Source organism: Lygodium microphyllum, chromosome 12 (assembly GCF_053477565.2).
Source record: "Lygodium microphyllum isolate KBCC chromosome 12, Lygodium_microphyllum_v1.1.10, whole genome shotgun sequence".
NCBI classification, from domain to species: domain Eukaryota; kingdom Viridiplantae; phylum Streptophyta; class Polypodiopsida; order Schizaeales; family Lygodiaceae; genus Lygodium; species Lygodium microphyllum.
In genome coordinates, this window is record NC_141146.1 from 49,993,260 (window position 1) to 50,010,205 (window position 16,946).

Sequence of the window (16,946 nt, forward strand, 5' to 3'; positions counted from 1 at the left end):
ACTACTGCTTCCGAATATCACCAACACCAGAACACAATTCCTGTCTTTAACAAGTGACCATGTACAGCACAAAAGAAAGCACAGGTAGGCCTGACCAAAACCTAGTTACAAGAGAACCTCTCACAAACACATGGTACCAGACCAGAGAGCTCACAAAAAAAATCACATTTGATTGTAGAAACTACTAGCTACACATCACAAATGATAAGATACACAGGCAGGGATTGCATATGACAGAAACAATGCTCTTGACTGACCTCCGCGAACATCTGTCAAAGTAAAACAGTCTCCTGAGTTGAGCAACTCCCAGCTCAATACTCTTGCCTCTACAGAAGAAAGAGTAACAGTTGGTGCTCCATAAAACTGCACTAGATCCAAGAGTAAAGGTGACAGCTATAGTAGATCTGCCTAATCTGAATCTAACTGACACCCCTCTCCACAAAGAATCCTGTGAAAATGGGTGCCCTGAAGATACTATGAGCGTGCAATGGAGAAGTACAAGACTTAAAGAGTGAATAGAGAATATGGAGACAAGATAAATGCAATAGAATCAAGGGAACAAGCAGACTAATCACAAAGGTACAAAGCTGCAATCTATCAGTCCCTACCTGCAGCTTGGAGCATCATTGAGGATGCCAAAAAAAAACAGGAGAGAGTGACAAATTTGACAAGGGAGGCTAGAAAAAGTGTTCCTCATGTCACATGGCTGTAACACCTGCCCGGAATAGACACAAACAGGCTGCCCAATGTTGCTGCCCATCTTGAGCATGCACAACAGGCTAAGGAAATGCCATATACAAGAAAAACTCATCCAAATGCCTTCAAAGGTTTGTTGGTGGCCTCATGATTTAAGTGATGCTTCTTCGATCTGCTCTCACTACTCCATTGCAACAAATCCAACCTGCAAGCACTCCCATGAAAAGAGGAAATGTAGACAAGGAGATATAGGAACCTCAACCTCACACACTTACCTCTCACCCTCCAAGCTGTAGAAAAAGAAGGGGAAAAAGGGAAGAATACAAGACGAGAGAACTTCACTCTCCAAGTCCTTCACTTACACTCTCATTCTCAGACTCACTCTCCCTCACTCTCAACAAGGTGCACAAGAAGATAAGATGGAAGTAAGAACAAGGTTGCTCTCAAAGTTACACACACAAGAATGAGCTCCTCTATTCACTTTTTGGCTTCTATACATAGGGTTGAGTTTTAGGTTCCCTCCCTAAGTTGGGCACCCTACCCACATTTTAAGTTCATTGCCTTAATTCCTATTTTGGTTTCCATTTACAGCCCCAAAAAGGTTCATTTGTATCATTTATTAGTGACAAGGCACCACCCAAGAGAGTCAGTGCGCCACCCTAGAGAGTTCAGTGGCTGATGTGCCAAAAAATAGGGCATGGGCATTCATCCATTCTTTAGTCCACTCCACTTCACACGCACTCTCTCTCATCCGTTCGTCATCATTCCCTCATCACACCTTCAGCCTTGGCCCTCAAACCACTCCTATCCATACCCCTACCTTGGTGGATCTATTCATGGCACTCCCCAGCCGATCGTGACACCATACCAGCAAGTAATTTCATTCTGCAAATCCTCTTCACATCACCATTAGACACTCCAAATTGCTGTGTTTTCATCCTGGCAGCCAATTCTTCATCATCCCTACTGCTGTGTTTGCTGCTTACACTCCTCCCTAGACGTGTACAGCAGATTATCTTCATCATTATTGTGTGTTTTCAGCTCTGCTGCCACCCCATCACCCAAGCCATAGTTCCGAGCCATCAACCACTTTATGAAGGCTTCATTTGCAGCAGATTTAAGCTGTTTACAACATGTTACACCCTCTTTATCAGCCCTGCACCAAATATCTGCGTTTTTGTGTTTTCTTCACTCTTGAGGACTACGTTTCACTCCCTACATTGCTGTCCGTCGTCTTTCTGTTGGAAAATGACAGCCAACTATGGAGGAGAGAGAAGAGAGACAATGAGAGTGTGCTGAAGCAAAAGAGTAGAGTGTACTTGCTGAACTGCAAGAATGAGAATGAAAGGTACAAGATAGGTCTAAGATAGACCTACCTCTAACTCAAATAGAGTTAACTGATTCTAACTCTAACTCTAAGAGTGGTGACACAACTTATTACTTTAGTTGTGTTCACACTAAGAACTGAAAAAGAACTAAAGACTAAAACATTGGGCACTACCCATAGAATTGACAAATTCTAACACCCCCTTGTAGTGCTAATGTGGTAAAGAACAGAAATGATCAATCACCAAAGGGTAGCAAGTTTAAGGACTTGCAAAAAGCCTCAAACTTTTTAAGATTCCCAAATAATAGTGTAGACAGTCCATATTTGACATAGCAATTGTATGTTTTAATTCAGCCTTGAAATCTACAATTTTTGCTTCTGAAGATCCAGTGAGCAGTATGTCATCTACATAAAAAATGATAATCAACAAGTCCCCCCCTTCATTCTTAATGTATAGAGTGGGAGCAGGACTGTTTTTGAACCCTTTGCTGACCAAATATGCATCAATTTTAGAGTACCATGCACGAGGAGCCTGTTTGAGACCATAAAGAGCTTTGTTTAGCTTGCATACCATAGTTCTTTCCCCTTAACCACAAACCCTAGAGGTTGTGATACATAAACATCCTCATGCAAATCCCCATTCAAAAATGATGTCTTAATATCCAACTGATGTACCTTCCAACCATAATTTGCAGCCATAGCAATTACACATCTCACCGTACTCATACGAGATGTAGGAGCAAAAGTCTCTTCATAATCTATGTCCTTTTTGTGTGCATAGCCTTTTGCTACCAACCATGCTTTATACTTGTCAATGGTACCATCAGCCTTGCATTTGAGTTTAAAAAAACATTTTGAGCCAATGGCCTTCTTGCCAAGTGATAAATCCGCAAGATCCCATATAGAATTAGTGGCAATAGGGTAACTCATCTTGCATGGCCTACATCTAATGTAAATCTTGCTGAGCGTCGTCCAAGGAAGTAGGCTCATCATCATTCAACAATGAACTCATAAATACATGCTCACCACAATCATTTATTTCCGTAAAATCAGCCAAATGAGCTCTCCTTGCATCATGTGGTGTATGTCTAGCAACCTTTCTAATGCATTGAACTAAAGGAGCATCCATTTTACTCTCCTGGAGAGTTTGTAATAGCCATCTCAGGACTGTTTTTGTTGCATCTAAAGCAGCCCTTTCATGTTGTCCTACATCTTCCACTACATGTGGTAAACCATCATCAATACATTGTTGTTCAAGCGCATCTGGTGCAACAACAGCTTGTTGTATTATGTCTGTCTAGCCATTTACAACATGTTGGACTCCAAAGAAAGTCACAAGAGACCCTCAAAGACATCACCAATGTCATCGGTGACTGGCATTTGAAACTGATCATGTGAAAATGCAAGATTTTCAACAAATATGACATTCTTACTAACAAAAACTTTCTTTGTGCATGGGTCATACAAGCGATAGCCCTTGCTTTCCGAACTGTAGCCAATAAATATGCATTTTACGACCTTGTCATCAAGCTTCCCACAAAGCTCTTTCGGAACATGTGCATAGGCTATGCAACCACACACCCAAAAGTAATCAACCTTGGGTTTCTTGCCATGCCAAGCTTCAAACGAGGTGATTGTCTTTAGTGCCTTAGTGGATCCACGATTAAACACATGATTTGCACACGAAAGGCCTTCTAACTAAAATTTATGAGACAACCCCTTGCTTTTGAGCATACAACGAGTCATCTCCACAAGAGAACGATTCTTCCTTTCAGCAATACCATTTTATTGAGGAGTCATTCTAATAGTGGCTCGATGCGTAATGCCATGATCAAGCAAATATATCTCAAAAGTACAAAACATGTACTTCCCCCCCCCCCCCTATCCATGTGAAGTGTCTGCACTTTCAAGCCAATTTCAGCCTCAAGCTTTGCAACAAGATGTTTAAAATGCATAAATACATCAAATTTTTCTTTCAACCCATACACCCATGTATACCAAGAGTAGTCGTCAATAAATGTAACAAAATAAAGATGACCTTCAAGTACACGTGTCCTCATGGAACCACAAACATCAGAGTGAATAAGCTGCAATTTCTGGACAACAAGAATTGCACCATCCTTTTTTAAGGCAAATCTATGCATCTTACCCAAAATACATCCCTCACATACATGAGGAGGTGGAGTCTCCATTGGAGGCAATGCATCTACCATATGACACCTCTGAAGGGTCATCAAGCTCCCAAAACTCATATGTCCATAGCAGGCATGCCATAGCTCTGCATTCTGCATAGTGGGCGATAGAGTAGTGGCTACCAGAGCATCATGAGACTTTGCATCATAGGTATCCAACAAAAACAAACCCTTATACAAGGTCCCAGACAGCCTGAGTGCATAATCCATCTCCCAGTCTTTGACACTACATTTGTCATCCTCAAAGATCACCTGAAAGCCATGCTTGTTAAAAGCAAAGATAGACAACAAGTTCTTTGTAATGCCAAGCACAAACAAGATATCTAGAAGCATAAAGTTAGAACCATCTACAATAGTAATAGTAACCGTTTCAATGTCATAAACATCATAACTGCTATTGTTGGCATATGTAACAAGCTTCCCAGCAAGGACTGAATGCAAAGAGAAAAACAAACACTTTCTAAAAGAGAGGTGCTTCGAAGCTCCACTATCAAAATATCATGTTTGCTGCATTTCAGCATCATTAAATGCAGAATCAACCATTGAAAAATCATAATTGCAAGTCAAAAATGCGTACTCCTCCTCCACAAAGTTGGCTAAAGTATCACCATCAGTAGATTTGTTAGTTGATGTCTCTTGGACAGCCAAACTGGAGTCCTTTTTCTTCTCTTTGGCTAATCTCTTACGGCACTCATCAATATAGTGACTTAGCTTCTTACAATAATGACATTTCCCCTTCTTTTTAGACTTTTCTATGTCTTACACAGCCTTATTTGATAGCTGTCCAGCATCACCCTTTTGCTGATTTTTTGCATTTTGCTTGACTTTTCCTTTGCCTTTGAACTTGGAAAGCATAGCCACATCTCCTAAATGCAATGCAACATTCTTCCGAGTCCGTTCCTCTTGCAACAAGAGGCCTTCTAACTCCACAAATGTAAGGGGCTGCTGCTCCCCCCCCAAGTCAACATCAAAGAGGTGTGGAAACCAAGATACGACTCTGGAAAAGAGTTCAATGTGATGTTTATCAATTCAGTATCCTAAATTATTTCATCCACATTGAGCAGCTACTCACGCAAATCCTATATGTGAGTAAGGTGATCTATCATGCTATCACCCTTATCCATGTTCACATTGGTCAACTCTCTACGGAGATAAGATATTCTAGCCTCGTTACGTGCTGCAAATATATGCTCATATACTCTAGTACATCCCATGCTGATTTTGAGGTCTTACAAGACCGGATGTGTGGAATGATTGATCTTTTTACTGACAAGGCAATCAAAGAAAGTGCATATGCATCTTTTGAGTCCCATCTCCTCTAATCCTCAATAGCAAGGGGAGGAGAGAGCAGCACCAGCATCCTGTCCTCTAGCATTACATTGAGGTGTTTGAGGTGCAAGACCTCCTGATCGCTACAAATCACCTGTAACATAATCCCACAAGTCCTTCACTATAAGAAGGTTGCGGACCATAAAACTCCACAATGGGTAGTTTGATAAATCAAGTTTGTCCTCTTGAGTGAGGATGCCAAGGATATTGCTAGTCCCTTGACGTGCCATGTTGTCAGTAATTGACAAAAATCTACAACCAAATACTTCTCCGCTGAAGTATAGATTGTACTCCTCAAAGTACCAAAAATCCCCTCAGGATTATACAACAAGTACTAAACTGCCACACAAATGCCAAAGTGTGCCGAATTTGACCCAAATCACCACAATCAACCAAGAAATAACAACAATGCACTATTGTATCACACTTACCTTGTAATGTGTGTTCTCAAAAGTACAAATTACAACAACTTAATGCTGATTCTTACCAAAATTTACTGAATTTTCCCAAAAATTTCTGCTCGATTTGACTGTAACAGCAATTAAATGTTGTTGTACTGCTTGTTTGTTACCTTGAAATGTGTATCGGGTAAAAGCCCCAAATTTCTTTCTAAAATTTCAAAGAAATTAAATAAATTTGTACCTTACAACATTAATTCCTACAGTAATGTCACCTCCGGGCCCATGCCAACAACGAATAGCAACTAGAATCTGCCTTGAGATGCTTGCCAAAGCCTCTAGGACAAAAAGCCCCAAATTTCTTGCACAAATGTTGATGAAATTGTGTAACATCGGCGTTTCCAATGAAGATTTGCATGTGGTACTGCAAATCGGGCAAAAGCCCCAAACTTTTTGGCAAGAATATCAAAGAAATTGTGAAATTTTTTCGAATTGATTGTCAATTTGAACTCCGAGAGCAAAATTTGACAAAAGCCCAAATTTTGGGTAGTAGGTGGCATGAGCTAAGATTCGGAAAGAGATGGAAAAAATGGATGGCAAGTTTAGAAATTCCCTCAAAAAAAAAAACCAAATCTGAAAATTAGGATGTTTTGCACTTTTTAGGGTTTGAAGAAAATCGCAGGCAAGGCTAAGAATATGGTGGCTAGAGGTGAGAAAATAAGCGACAAAGCTGAAAACAACAGCAGCTCCTTCAAAACAGTAACTCCTTGGGCTGCGTGCGGCTGCGTATGGGACTACGCGCAAGATTGCACGTAGACTGGAAACAGCAACAGCTCGTCCTTCTCTTCCTCAGGCAAAGAGCTGGCTGACAGCAACAGAGCATTAGGCGGGGTGACACCGGCTGACGATGACTGAATTGAATCCGCGCATAGAACCAGCTCTAGTACCAAATGTTGGAAAATGATAGCCAGCTATGCAGGAGAGAAAAGAGAGACAATGAGAGTGCGCTGAAGCAAAAGAATATACTTGTTGAACTGAAAGAATGAGAATGAAAGGTACAAGATAGGTCTAAGATAGACCTAGCTCTAACTCAACTAGAGTTAACTGACTCTAACTCTAACTCTTAAGAGTGGTGACACAACTTATAACTTTAGTTATGTTCACACTAAGAACTGAAAAAGAACTAAAGACTAAAACATTGGGCACTGCCCATAAATTTGGCAAATTCTAACACTTTCAACATCTAGTTCGATATTCTTATTACCAAAGGACTGTGTTTCGCTCCCTTCACTATGCAAATTCCCTTCAAGTGTTACCACCTAATCAATGAGGACAATGCGATCATCTCAAAGCATTGCTCCACTGTATCAACTTGATTCATTCAGCATGATTTAGTGATTCATCATTCATCATCTTCTTCACTCTTCTTCTACTCACTTTTTGAGTTTTTCTTCTCTCAATGTTTGCCATACACTCTGTTTCTCCCAACAAACCCTACTCTCTCTCTAATATGGTATGAGTGCATACCATCCCATCACTTTTTTGACAAGTCTTCCTATCAAATCTGAGATATTTTACAATATGCATAAAGTGAACCCATCTCTCAATTAATATTACAAAAACAATAGTGCAACCGTAGAATGGTTGAAACACATTAATGTTCCACATTACACATAGCAATGCTAAATCAATATGATGCAATCAGAAAAAATAATCTCTTTCAAAATATTTCATGCACTTCATGTTTACATGCTTTCACTTTGAACTTGCATTCTTATTCACCCATTGAGGTTAGCATTATCCCCCTCCTAAGCAAGCACCAATCCCATGGCACTTAGAGAACATGCTTCAACATGCACCGAAGACATGGAATGTTAGCAATGTCAAGTCATTGCCCTTGGAGGAATGGTGCAATTCATCAATAAGAATGTTGCTTGTTACTTAGTAGTAGTTGAGATGCAATTGGTGATGAAGCTACTAAAGATTATATCATTGTTGATGGCATCCTTGACCAATGCTCCAATTGATGGGTATCTGGCCTAGGCATGCGAGCATAGTTATAGGGTGCAGAAGATGAAAGAGCCAAAAAATGAAGGTTGGGTGATAGGAGTGTTATTGTAGGGTAATTGGACTAGGGATGGGAGCACAATTATAGGGTGTGAAAAATAAAGAGTGAAGAATGAAGGTTAGGTGATGGTGCAAGAATCTTCAAAAAAATTTGTACCTACAGTTGAGCTAAAAATGCATTACTTTACTTAAACAACCCAAAACTTAATTAATTAATGAAGAAACCTAGTTTATTTAAAAGAAACACGATCCTGGAGAGTTTCTATGCCCCACAAGCACAAACCCACTTGGGAGAGCCCAAACTTTCTATAAATACGTATATTGTCCTCCATTCAAGAGATAATCCCGTTTTTGCAGATTTCAAGTGTTTTAGCTTGCTGCCCACACCCTGTTCACGGAGGACATCTCAGCCGAAGCTGTCCATTGCTGTCTACATTCAATTGGTACCTAATTTCCCAAACAATCGACTGTTGTTCCAGCACAGACCTGCTGCCGTACAGCCTGCCACATCATCACAGCCCTGCATTTGCTTCCTGCATGCTGACGCCCAGCTGTCCTACCTATCGGCTGGCAGTTTTCTCTCTCCTCCAGCAGTCGCCAGCTCCTACAGGCTGTCGCCAAGCTATTCTGTCTGCATTTGGCAGTTTTCTCTCCTACAGGCTGTCCTCTCTGCGTTTTTAGTCGCTCTCTCTCCTCACTGCCATTTGCATCATATCCAACTTCTCACTGCTGCATTTGCTGGTGTTCGACATCCAAAGGATGCCTTGCTGCAATTCGGGATTCGTTCAAAGTACGACACACTCTCTAGCTCATTACCCCTACCCTGATCCTTGAGATACAGGAGTTCGAGGTTCAGTATTCATTCACTGCATAGTGTGTTTGCTGCATGAGCATTGTATATTCAGCAATTATATCACTTCAGTTATTTTTTGTATTCATTGTCTCTAAGTTACCCTAACCCTAATTGAGTTCTTTTATCAGTGTGTGCTTTGTCGTACTATTGTTATTTGTGTTTCTGTGTCAGAGTATTTCTTTACATGGTATCAGAGCCTAGTACTCTCTGAGAAACCTAGGCCTTTGATCTGAAAGCCCTCCGCAAGAAGCAAGAACAGCAGTAGGCTCAAATGACTTCAAACACATCAACACCAATTCAGTCTCCAGAACAACCTATGCCAAGAACTGAGTGAGAGTAGACAAAGCAGCTTGCTCCACAAAGTTCCGACACGGTGAAAGACACTCTTCTAACAACACGGAAGAAAGGCTATACAAGCTTTCCACTGAAGAATATCATGTGATCATGGACTTTAGACAAAAGAAGATTGAGAAGCTCGATCGAAGGATTGCCTTTCAGGAGAAGCTACTCAATGAAGGTATACATGAATTTCTCTCTTCATATGTTGTGCATAAATCTAATGATATTACAGGGCCATCGAAACCTCCCTCATGGATGGGTCCCCTGTTGGAGAAAGAGATCCGAAGTATGTTATCCTCTTCCGTCTTCTCCGGTGCAAGGTACTTTAGATTCATCTTTTGTTCCTTCATCTTTTACCTCTTCTGCTTTGCAATATACTGGTAGAAATCATGAGAAAGATAGAGTACAATCAATTGACTACGGAAAAGGTTCCCTTGGGAACCAATTCTTGTATGTTAACACATGTTGTGGGGATTTTAAGAAAAAACTAGGTACCTCTTCTTCTACCCTTCTTTCTTTTCAGTTTTCTTCTCAAAATCAGAATGAATTTGGTGTTCCTATTTCTACATTGCATGGTGCATCATCATCATCATCATTTCATTTTCAATCATTAAATGGTAAAAATGAATAAAATGCATCTGCACCTTTTACACCACAAATTTAAAACCCACCCATCCCACCACATTCTTCCGCTACTTCCCACCACGTCTTTTATCGTTCAAATTTAGATTGCTTACATAACTATATAGAGATTTCAAGTCAATTTTCTATAAAAATGAGCCCTAAACATACACTTTAATACATAAATAAAGGAAACCTTAGGCAAACCCTTATGCTTAATCTTCATTATACATTCACAAACATTCTCTTAAATTTTCATAATTTTCTATGCACAAAAACTATTTTTCTCTAAAAAATTTTCTTCTTTTGACTATTTTCTATGAATTTTTTATTTCAACATAAATTATTAATTTTAAAAATTTTTAATGACTTATGAGAAGTGTAATCCATTAGTATATTTAATTCCATACCATACGAACATCATTTGAATCCCAAAACCCAAGAAAAATCCAAATTTTCCATTAAATTCCATGTTTTAGGTTTTTTTATTTTATTATTTTTAACTTCCTTTTACACCATTTACATTCCCCTATCAAACACCTCATGTTGCACATTACACCGCACCAAGGGATTATGGAAACATAGATACCGCCTTTAGGACCTCATTCTTTCCTCCATCAGGTGGTGTTCCACCTACTTCTCACACACTTTTGGGATCATTGCAGTCTGGGTATCCCCCCCAATCTCTCCCAAGTGTGGATCAGTTGGTACCATAGCTTGCCTCTATAGCATTACCTAGTGGACCCTCTAGTCATTCTACTGCGCCCCAGTCAAGCTTTGGACACGGCTTTTGTGTCCTAGTCCCTCCATCTCCATCGGTACCTTATGGAAACATTCATGTTCCACTGCCTCCGCATCAATTGCCACTCACTAGACACTCCCGGTCTATTTCTACCTACCCACCTTTTTCCCCTCATTCTTATTGTCAAACACACCCACCACCACCATCTTCCCCTTCACCTCCATCCTATCCCACTTTTCCGATACCTCATGGTTCCACCTCATCTTCTGCCAAGCATGCTTTCAATGATAAGACTCGTTTTAACATGTAAAACTTTACCACTTGGTCGAACTTGATGAGACATGTTCTTGACTCCCAGAACCTATGGAATCTTGTGCATAGGTTGGAACCCCAACCCAATCCCACACTTGTTCCATACGAGGTTGTCCGCTCATAAAAGGCTAGGAATGTCTCCGCTATTGTTGAGCTGATGCAGGGCTTATTACCTAAGTTTCATTCTCAGCTTCAACATTTTGACATAGCGTCAAAGCAATGGGCACACTTGACTGACCGCTATGCGGCTTGGGATAGGACCCGTCGTATAAATATTGACCATGAAAAGAAAAAGAATAGGCAAGGGATTCAAATCCGCCAAAGCCTTTACACAATATAAAGACAAAGCTCAATAATTCAAAGCACTATGTATTGGTAGAACCTAAGAAGATAAACAAAATTCTTGTCTAGGTCTATTCGGAAGCAATCTCTGAGCATTAGATCTCCTGGAGCTCCCTGGTAGACCAAAAACGTGCACCAAACATTGGCTCTTTCTTTGCTGCTTAGGCGACAAATCTGATGGTTCCATTGGCTCCGAAAGCGGGATAAAATCCCAAGACACCTAGTTAGAATTCCCAGATCGCTCTTTCTTCTTCTTCCCAATTCAAAGTGTTGTTTGCTGCCTGAAAATTGTGATCGCGCACTACACGAATTCGGAAGCCCCTCTTTTGCATGAGATCTCCCAAACTGGCTAAAAAGCAACTTGCTTTTTTGCATATCACCCTATTCTAGAAGTTTTCTACATCTGTTTAGGATATTTACAAAAAATACATCAAAAATATCAAAAATAAACTAAACTTATCCAAAAATCCCATATTTTGGAACTATCTATACTATGGACACTAACACTAATGACGACTAATATGACATTGACTCTCTAGATTAATAAGAAAGCCGGATGATAATGCACTCCATGGTTTTTCACACTGTGTCCACGTAGCGGCACAACAACGGAAAGAGGAAAGTGAACACAGAGAGAAGGAGACAATAAAAAAACATAGGAAAGAGAAGAAACAATGTGACTACAATAGCTAAAGGTACAAGGCTGCAACAGTCAATCCCAACACAGCTCTACGTGGATGCCAAATGATAGCAAGGGGATAAGAGAATAAGAAGGGCTTACTAATCACAAAGAATCAATGATGGATAAAAGTGAAAGTGGGAGGGCACACCACCTATATACAGGTAAAAAGATGGCAAACACCTAAATAGAATCAAAACCTTACAAATGGCCAAAAGTGCTCAAAAAGAAATGCACTAGTGTGCCCTCCGTCTAAAGTGTCTAAAACACATAAAATGACAGATAATGCAATGTCAAAGCTCCTAATGTCCTCGTCTAACTCAAACTAAGACTCACAAGTAAGAGATCACCACATAAGACACATGACTACTAACAACATCATTATAGCATTTGATCAGTCTACATTTTCAGCATTTGGTCCCAGGCGTCATGCTATTGTCATCTCTCCCACCATGCAACTATCGCAGTACCTATGTTTTTGTTATCCAACAAGCTGCCTACATCAGCACACACATCTCTTGATGCCTCACAGTTCTCTGCCTCGGAACTCTCTCATCTCCGACTGATGGTTATCATCTCCAACTGATGGTTACAACACTCAGAATCCATCTCCAATGGACATCACTCTCCGACACTCACCACTCTACCTTGAGCATTCTATACTCTTACATTCATTAACTAGATTGATTCATTCACTTGAGAGTTTTTCTCTCTTTGTTTGTGTTTGTGTTTATGTTTTTATGTTTTGAGTTTTGATTTTTGCATTTAGGGTTTGAGTTTTGCACATCATTGTCTCTCTTTGTGTTTCTATCATAGTCGTGCACTCTGTGTTTCCTCAATGCAAACCCTAGGAGTTTCTTCACATCGATGCCCTCACTAACATCTTGGGCTGCATGCAAGGACTAAACCAAGGAACAAGCCAGTTTTGTAAAAGTCAGGATTATATTGGAGCGCCGCAACGTCAACATCAAGGAATTGTGGTACCCTTTCGAAAATTATTATATAAGCCACACCATTGAGAACCACATCTCCTTGGTCCAATCTGCTACAACATGCAATTCTTCCCCTCTCAGGATTTTTTTTAACAAAGGGTGATCTAGGATTGGTCCTAGTAGTCTAACACCCCACACAATTGCAAGTACTCTGAAGAAAGTGGAAGCTGCATACATTGGATCATTCTTGGAATCCCACATTGTCTACCTTTCCTTAGCGAGAATCATTAGTCGAGCTCCAAGTTTGGCCATTGAAACTCGCATGGTAAACCATTCTTTGTCAAACTCGCTTTGTTCTTGGCCTTTTTGTTCAAGCACCTAGACTTTCTCCATGCCATTTTTTGCCATTTTCAATGTGGTAAAAAGAAATCAAGTAAATTTCTTCTACATCAATTTTGGACTTACGTTATGTGAGCACATGGACAACTTCCAGGTAGCGCATGCAAATGTGTTCGTGTTCACCCCATGTTAAGTGGCCATTGTAGATATTTGTGATACTTATCAATCAACGTTCCAAGGTCCACGTGGACAATGACATATGTGAATAATTTTATCTTTTTTATCAATTTCATTATAACATTTGATCACTGGTCAACTCTCCTTTTGCACCTTTTCCTTGGCCATTTCCATGACATCTTTCTTTCTACTTAGGCTTCAAATGGACAAGAGGTTTTTGTTAGCAGAGTATTTGTCAGCTCATGTGTGAGTCTGAGCTTGATCTGGGCTGGGAATTTTTATTAGGTATTTTAGGTTTTTTTCTGGTGTGGCATTTTATACCAGTGGAGCATTTTATGCACCAGTCGGCCAGCTTTAATGCTGTCCGACCAGCATTATTGCTCCCCACTTTTTCAGCCTATTTATACTCAGTGGCTCCTCCTCAGTCAGTCACTTCATCTTCACCATCTGCAGACTCTGTGGAGAGAGGAGCCAGTGCCAGTGCCCACGCAGCCAGTGACTCACTGTTGTATGCGACTGTCTCGTGTTCAGATATATGGATTCCATTTCCCGTGCATGCATCTGAGTTCTCATCTGTATCGTGTTCTTTCTTTTCTCTTTTTGTCTTGTGTTTCAATAGTTTATTTCAGCACATGTTTATGCTTCCACCGCTGCTCCACTTCTGACATGGTATCAGTTTTCAGGATTTGTGTTTCTTGCTGATTTCAGGACTGTTTTGTACCCTTGCTGATCAGACGACTGCTGTCGCAGCCAGGCGACCTGTTTTGGGGCTGTTTTCAGCCTGCGTTTTTTTCAGTTTTGCCATCGCCTGCTGCCTCCGCACCCTCTGCTGCCCGCGTTTTTCATCTGCAGCTGCTGGCGACAGTTTTCTACCTGTTTTTCTCCAGTTTACAGCCTGCGTTTTGCTGATTCAGCATCTCTCGTGGCTGCGTGACTGTTACTTCAGGCCGTTTTCTCTGTTTTTGGCAGTTTTTGACTGATTTTTTGACTTTCTGCAGCAGATTTTGTCTTCTATTGATCAGATTTTGGGTTATATTGCATGTGAACTCTCATTTTCTGTAGTCTGTGCTTGTGTTTTGGCTGTGTTTCCTCTCTAAATTCCATCTCTTCTCTACTTCTCTTCTTCTCCTCTCCATATGGCTCCTCCGTGCACTTCCCCTGATGATAAGTTGCATGAGACATCCTTGAGATTACAGGGGCGGCTTCCGACACATTATGGAGGCGAGGCTTATATAGCTTCAGAGAGGGGTGACGGGAAGAAGAAGTCGAAGGCCCAGTGTTACCACTGTGGCAAGAAGGGACATTTGCGGAAGGACTGCAAGAAGTTAGCGGCTTCCAGGAAGAAGGAGCAGAAGACGAAGCGGGATGCTGACTCTACCGATGAGTCCTCTCCTTCATCAGACTCCGACTCTGATCCTCCGGCCAAGGTGAAGTCCAAGGCGCGGAAGGGATCCTCTTCTTCGGATCGCGGGAAGGGCTTGGTGGCCCCTTCCTCGGCTGCTTTCTAGTGGTGATGATGAGGTCATCCCTCACGACTCTCTTGTGCCAGAGAGGGAGTGTGAGCGGGTGTTCAGATGGGGCAGCCGCGCCTCATCTATATTTTTATACAGGTGCACAGGTTCCAGAGAGGGACGTCCCTGATGCATCGACTTCAATCTGGCGGAATCAAATCCTGGAGCTGGGATTGACATCCAGGTTCATGCTGAGCTGGTTATCTGACAGAGAGTGGGAGGCTTTGGTCTGGAGCTCACATGAGGGGACACTTTGGTGGTCTGGCCAAAGGCAGAGAATCCATGGTCACCTATGTTCAGCGGCATTTTTGACAGGATGGTCTTGTATGCTACTGCGAGACATTGGTGATGGACACACAGACATGCTATGATCTTCTCTATTTTCAGGTGTTTGGTACGATCGACATCGACATCAGGTTCTCTCCGAGGCACCTTGGTGGTGGCTTGATCACCCACTGCTTGGGTATCCATGGTTCTACTTGGTGGTTCTATGTTGTATAGTTTCTGATCCCTTTTCATTGTACTATTGTATTGTATCAGATCACTCATGATCTGAGAGAGGGTGTTAGCAGAGTATTTGTCAGCTCATGTGTGAGTCTGAGCTTGATCTGGGCTGGGCATTTTTATTAGGTATTTTAGGTTTTTTTCTGGTGTGGCATTTTATGCCAGTGGAGCATTTTATGCACCAGTCGGCCAGCTTTAATGCTGTCCGACCAGCATTATTGCTCCCCACTTTTTCAGCCTATTTATACTCAGTGGCTCCTCCTCAGTCAGTCACTTCATCTTCACCATCTGCAGACTCTGTGGAGAGAGGAGTCAGTGCCAGTGCCCATGCAGCCAGTGACTCACTGTTGTATGCGACTGTCTCGTGTTCAGATATATGGATTCCATTTCCCGTGCATGCATCTGAGTTCTCATCTGTATCGTGTTCTTTCTTTTCTCTTTTTGTCTTGTGTTTCAGTAGTTTATTTCAGCACATGTTTATGCTTCCACCGTTGCTCCACTTCTGACAGTTTTGGCCACAAAGAGCACTTTTTCGCAAGAGCTAGCTTGCTAGTGCTATCAATATTCATATTTGTATCTAGTTTCATTGAAGCATTAGTAGTTTGTTCCTAGATGAAGTTCTTAATCGCAACCAAGGGTGCAATTGTTTTACACTTAGGGTTGGGAAGCAATAGCAACAAAGTTAGTGGCCTTTGTTGCATGGCAATTGCAAGCAACTACTAAACAAGATTCCAAGATTCATTGGAACTTGGAGAGTCTAAGATGGCATACTTGATATTGCACGTCCACTGGATCTTCATCACTCCCCTTAGGATACATGGTAATGGCCTTAGCAACGACATGAAGCAATTGTTGTCGTGTTCTCTTTATCTTTTTAGGTGCCTAAGGCTTGAACTTTGGACTTAGGAGACTTCCGATGTTCAGCTGTTGATCGTCAATGCTTTTGTCATTTGCCGTCTCCTTATTGGGTTCCTTTGTGCTAGACTAAGCAACATTGTTAGCATTAGAAAATGTTGACTCTTCTATTGCAAGGATAGGTTGCTCGGAGTTTTTGATGTTTTCAAGCAATAGCTTAAGGTTGAGCTCCAAGAGTTGCAAGCTCTATAAACTTCTTTCGATAGTAGATGAGGACCACAATCATCATTGGAGATGGTCAGTTTGACTTCATTGTTGGTTTAGCTCATAACCTTGGCTTATATCTAGGTTTGGCATTGTCTAGGTCTAGCTTTCTTTCTTCATGTAGGAGTTGGAGACTTAGCATCTGTCTGCAAAGGTGGTAGCACTAGTGGTTTAGGAAACCACAACCACCAATTTCCTACATAGTACCCTTGAGCACGAAGGAGGGTTTTAGAAAACACCCACTACTTTGTGCTAACTCTTTGTCGAAGTTTATGATTGTATGCTTCGGAACACCTCGTTTTGTTGGAGCTTTTTGGCGTCTCATTGTGACATTCTTGAAGGTGGTTGCCGTGCTCCTAATGGCGTTCATTGTCTTGTCTGCAAGTGGTCTCCGGTTTTCTCCCTATACTCTGAGCAACTCCTCAAGAACTTCCTTTCCCTTGTCTCCAAGCCCCGGATTTGATTCA

At 41.3% G+C, this 16,946-nt stretch overlaps 1 protein-coding gene across 1 annotated transcript in view; it reads right to left on the bottom strand.

Annotated features, from left to right (window-relative positions):
- Positions 1-16,946, bottom strand: part of LOC148027751 (uncharacterized) — a 54,118-nt gene that overhangs the window by 14,492 nt on the left and 22,680 nt on the right. The gene's annotated exons all lie outside the window — the stretch shown is intronic.